Genomic DNA, 5673 nt, shown 5'->3' with positions numbered 1-5673 from the left:
TGACAATTGACAATCAATTAAAATTATTAAGCAAATATAGCACATACAAGTTTAATGAAATATTCTTTTCTTAACAACTAGTTGTTAGAGGACCAAGGCTAGACAACTCAGGAAACATTGGGAAAAATGTCTTAACTTTTTAATAAAAAGATTAGGAGTATGTTCAAGATATTTTCTTAACAACTGCTTGTTAAGAAAGCTATGTTTCAATTAATGCAATTCTTTTAAAACCCTAATAATTGGTTGTTAAGAATATCGTAGATTTCTGAATAAGTCTAAACCCTAACAACTGCTTGTTAAGAAAATCTTAAATAGCTTCAAGAAAGTCTTAACCTTAACAATTGCTTGTTAAGAATATCTTAGATAGCTTCCTGAAAATGTCTTAGCAACTAGTTGTTAGAATAACAAGGGAAGTTAATTCAGAAAACTTTAAAGGAAAACAACTTTTTAACAACAATTTGATAAGAAATTCATTATTAAATGTATATGTTTATAACATGTGATAACAGTTGCTTGCTAAGAAAATAAGTCTGAAAAAAGATTTATTTGCAAGTCTTAAACGCTGATTGCTTAAAATATAATATAAAAAGTAAATATTTTTAACAAGAGGTTGTTAGAGAGCTAAGGGAAGACAATTCAGATAAATTTAAAGAAATTTTGGCAATTTTCTGTGTGTCTTTTTAGTTAAGTATTAATAAATTCATATTAATATTAGACATGATAAATTGTTCATCGAGTTTTCCTAAAAAAGTCTTGCAGTAGGTTTACTTGTTCTTCTCTATTACTCCCAAGTATTCAACAACTGCCACAGTGTAATATTCTATTCCTCTTCTGTAATACCCTGTAAAAAATATACATCATTTGAGTGGTAAAATTCATATTCTTTGATATTTTTTCTATCTAATATATTGTCAAATAAACCATTAATTGAATTTTTACATTCACCAAACAAATTTATTACATTTGTGCATAATGCTGGACAGATTTAGGCAGAGAAGTGTGATGGGGGTAAACATGGAATTTGACCTCAGATACTTAAAAAAAAGGTAAGAACTATGAATAATAAACTGCATTTGGTATCTTTATTTTTTTCTAAAAATGTTGCAAAATGAGCCAGTACTTCCTAATGGAAACATATCCAATAAATGAGGTTAGGACAAGTCCCAGAGATGAGTAAACCAAGACCCTGCAGGAGATCCCCCCCCCCCTTAAATATTTCTCATAGACGTTAAGCAGCCATAATTGCCATCAGATTTGTTCCCTTTTCCAGACTTTGTGTATTGCAAAAAGTCTTTATCTAAGCAATTAATACCATTGTCATTTGCTGGACAATATTAAAAAAATTCACACTGTACAATTTCAAATTAGTTTTCATTACTTTATACCGGATTTCTTTTGAAAGAGGCTAGACAACAAGATAATTTTATCCAAGACTGAGCAATTAAATTCCTTTGCTTAATTCCCAAGAGATCTAGATAACATCTGCCTGATCAGAAATGCTCTACCGGTTAATTCCTCACAGGAAACTCATTAATTTATCTCTAATTCAACATCTAATTTGTTATTAAAATTCTTCTCGACTACTGCTTGATAATTACACCAATGTGGAATTTCTCTCTTGTTTTTGACACAAACAAAACGTTATTATATTTGTTAAAAATTGTTGTAAAGTTAGCAATGAGAAAAAACTGTATTTTCTTGATGAAACATTTTTTAAATATCTGCAATATTCTTACATCTTTTGGGACTATATAATTTAAAATGTAAAGACATACATATATATATATATATTTAAATTTTGCCTTAAATGAAGGTCAAAGTGCCCTTTAAATAGGATGCGACAAACCTTCTATTTAAGATGCATCAACTGGCCAAGTATTACGGTTCTTGGTCTAATAGTTATCTAGTAATGAGCCTGACAGGATTTTCCCCTTTCTTGACAATATCACCTTAATTAAAGGTCACAATGACCTATTTTTAGAGTGAAACACACCTTTAACACAAGATGTACCAGCTGACAAAGTTTGTTTATTTTATGCTCATAGTATAAAAATTATGAGCCGGACACGAAAAAGTAAACAGACATATGGACAAACATGAACGCCATAACAAAATATGCCCTGCCTTAAGATGAGCGTATAAAATTATAATTCTCAGGCAGATTATTATTTCAAATATCCTCATTCAATTGACAAAATGAAAGCTTTATTACAGCAGAAGAAAAGAATTATGACGTCTTAGTGAACCAGTTGCTGCGTAAAAAATCGTCCATTTGACAATTTTGAAGAAGTCGATAGAAATAGCTGTTTAATATTGTTTCTTTACCACTTCAGGGCGTAAAGTCACTTTGTATAATAGTTCCTGTAACGAATTAAATTTATAGGGTATGAAATACACTGTAGATTAATTAAATGTGTTCAAATGCTTTACCTCACAAAGACCAATCATTTTTCATATGAACGTAATTTGTAAATATGTTTTAAAAATCAAAGCATAGATTTATATGGCACCACTTCCTATTATTATATTATGACAATGAGCATTAAACTTGATTTGGCAGATTTTTCTTTAAAAACTTGTATTGCTTAATATGAGGAAATATTTGTTCAGTCCCATCTTTTCTCTGTGTCATGATAACAGATCAAAGAGTCCGTTATATATAAAGATTACCTAATATAGAGAGAGAGAGAGAGAGAGAGAGAGATTGATTACCTTAGGTTTTTAATCTTAGTCGATGCCATCTAGTAGAACATAAATTCGATCGTTTTTTTTTAAACTCCACAAGACAATCCCATTCTTTCATTCACTGCTTCATATTCTTTTAGGGTATCAGAATCTGTAACCAAAATTATACATTTATTACGAGATATTTCAATGAATCATTACATTTCATTGTTATTTAGTAAATGGATGAGTTCCGGTTGACAGTGAAGAATATCGGTACTTCGATTTCATTTTGAGTGAGGAGAAGTCCAACGAACATTAGTTCTTAGGTGGCCTTATTAAATATGCGAGGAAAGAGTAAGCGCGACTGAGGGAGACAGATGATGTTTACTTGAAAGCATGCTGAATAATTTATCTATTTATGATAAAAAAATACTTTACACATCAATTATTTAAACACACACAACACACACGGTAATTATTCTGAGTACCTATTCTGGGCGTATTGAATACATATTCACACGTTTGTTAGGTATCAAGGAAACAAAACAAAATATCAAATCAGTCCACAAGATAGAGAAATTCGACGTGATTCACCCGTTGGTTACCGACGATTGCTTTTCCTTTTCGTAGAATTTCCCACAACCGTCAACGGACGAGTTCATTGGTTACTGTTGAAAGGTGAAACAGGTTAATCTTTCGTCGGTAACACAGTGTATTGATCTGACTACTATTCCGGTTTACATGTAACAACAATTTTGGTTATATTTTAATATTACAAAGTCGTAAATTCTTTCCCTGTCATAGAACTGTTATTAATTTCTCGGGCTGTATTCGATAAAACATAATTCATAAGTTTTAGGGATTATCATCGCATGTCGATTTTTTTGGTAAATTTCTATTTTAAAGGAAATAATAGAAAAGCGAAGATGATGAAAAAAAGAAAAAATGACTGGAATTTGATGTACCAATTTTAATCGATTTGACGGATTTTTTTCGGGGGGGGGGGGGGGTCTCATTTAAGAAAGAAACTTAATACTGGTGTAATAGATCAAATTTTGCTATGTCTTTAGGATATACATATTACATGTAAGTGAATTGAATAATATAAATACATGTAGCATATAAAAATACGTTCATGGAAAAGCAATTTGCTTTAAACGGGCGGGTTCAACAGAAAATAATGCTTCCACGGATATTCCTGAAATATACTGAATAACTTTTAAAAGACGTGTGTCCGTAAAAGAATAATAAATGAAATTTTAAGTTTTGTATGATGTTAAAAGGTTACTAAAAATTCTTAACTCTTTCTTATATTTATCAAGCACGTGAAAATGCTTAATAGCCTATTTCTTACTTTAGATTATGAATATTAATGACACTTCTTAGTAACTACTTTCTACAGCTTGAGTATTTCTGACATTTTGTCAGTTTAAAATTAGAAAAGCGGCATTTGTGAAAATAAATTTAAAACAGGGCAGTTAGCAGTGTCTTTTCTATCTACACAGTTGTTATTATCCCTTGAACCATTATTCATTACATGTGTGTACTCCGTGATGCGAACAGAACGATGGTTGCGGATTAAATTATATTAATGGGAAAAATCAGCCTTACTACTTCTTGTTATATGGACACTGATAAAAATAACCTCAAGGGTAAGGAATGGATTAACAATTGCTCATTCGACACATCTCGGCTGTTTCATGTCAGTAACGCCGGGAATTATCCGAAGTTATCGAATGTGCAATCAAAAATTCTCGTTACACATTCAGTCTAGATATCTTCATAATGTGGAAGCTCAGAGATTTAAACAAAACGGCATACTATAGGATTTTAACAATTCGTTTCAGTTGATAATTAATCAATTAAAACTTACAGGAAAATAAATTTTCGATTAAAAAAATTCATTAAGTACGTACAATGTTGGTATAATTTAAAAGAAATGCCGGTCCTTTTAGTCTTAACGTTACGATTTTCCAGTATTAAAGGACCAAAAATATGTATATATATTCACCCTTTTACAAGTTTGTTTTTTTAATTATTATTTCTCATTTCTCTATCTTGTCTTGTTTAATACATGTATGCTGAACATTTAACTTTTAACATTCAATCATTCTTTAAAACTTAAATACTTTGTACAAATGGCACATGCTTTTTAAGTCAAAATCATATATCTTACCTAGTCCTGAATTGACAGTTTCACTTGAATGCAAAAGATCCTCATCTTTAATACATGTTTTTCTCGATCTGCAACAAAATGTTTGAATGAGTATTTAACTTCCGCTCCTTTATTTCTGCGCATGTCAAACAATTATTCTTAATTTGATTGGTGATTTTTGGGGATATAGCCAATCGAATTCGAATACGCTATTGAGGGCAAATATTTCGATTTCCAGTGATGTGTTTCAGCCATTCTACAATTATGCCGACGGATTTTTTGTTAATTTTTTTTTATTATAAAGAAGATCCCACAAATTGCGACGCACAGTAGACTCCCTCTTTGTAGGAAGCAGGGATACTGATGACAAGGACATAGAAGTTACTGTTGACGATCAAAGTAAGTGAATCTAATCTTACTATTTACATACAATAATTACATATTACCTAATGTGAAGATGGTTGTACTATAAACGGCCAGTAGATGGCATTTTAATGTATGTGAGTGTGGGTGTGAGGGTGTCTGTGCGTGTGAGAGAGAGGGTGTGGGATTGTGTGGGAGGTTGTTTAGGTGTGTGTGTCAACTTGAATTCTACAGGGTTTTTTTCCATTAAAGCTTAAAAGAATTGCACACAAAAAATACCAGTAAAGTTATTCCCTTTCTTTCATCTTAACATATAAGTCCATTTTAATTCGAAGTGCACAGTTCAAGTTTCCTATGAAATTATATATGGGCACTCTGCACCACAGACTTTTTATGAGCCTCCACACCTTTTTTTGCCTATTGAGTTGACCTTGATTTCAAATTTAGTACTTGCCCCCCCCCCCCCCCCCCGCCGAAAAATCAAGAAG

At 31.4% G+C, this 5673-nt stretch overlaps 1 long non-coding RNA gene across 1 annotated transcript; it reads right to left on the bottom strand.

The window, feature by feature from the left end:
- Nucleotides 1-665: 665 nt before the first annotated feature.
- On the bottom strand, nt 666-4887 carry LOC133176145 (uncharacterized). The gene is made up of 3 exons (XR_009719392.1): nt 4844-4887; nt 2713-2836; nt 666-841 (listed from the first exon to the last, which is right to left on the bottom strand). It is a non-coding gene; the product is annotated as an uncharacterized LOC133176145 (long non-coding RNA).
- Between the last annotated feature and the right edge of the window lie 786 nt (nt 4888-5673).

This window comes from Saccostrea echinata, unplaced genomic scaffold (genome assembly GCF_033153115.1).
Source record: "Saccostrea echinata isolate AGI-Se365-2 ecotype Australia unplaced genomic scaffold, CSIRO_AGI_Sech_v1 ptg000068l, whole genome shotgun sequence".
Lineage (NCBI taxonomy): Eukaryota > Metazoa > Mollusca > Bivalvia > Ostreida > Ostreidae > Saccostrea > Saccostrea echinata.
The sequence above is the reverse complement of the archived record's forward strand: the minus strand, read 5'-3'. Positions and strand labels throughout refer to the sequence as shown.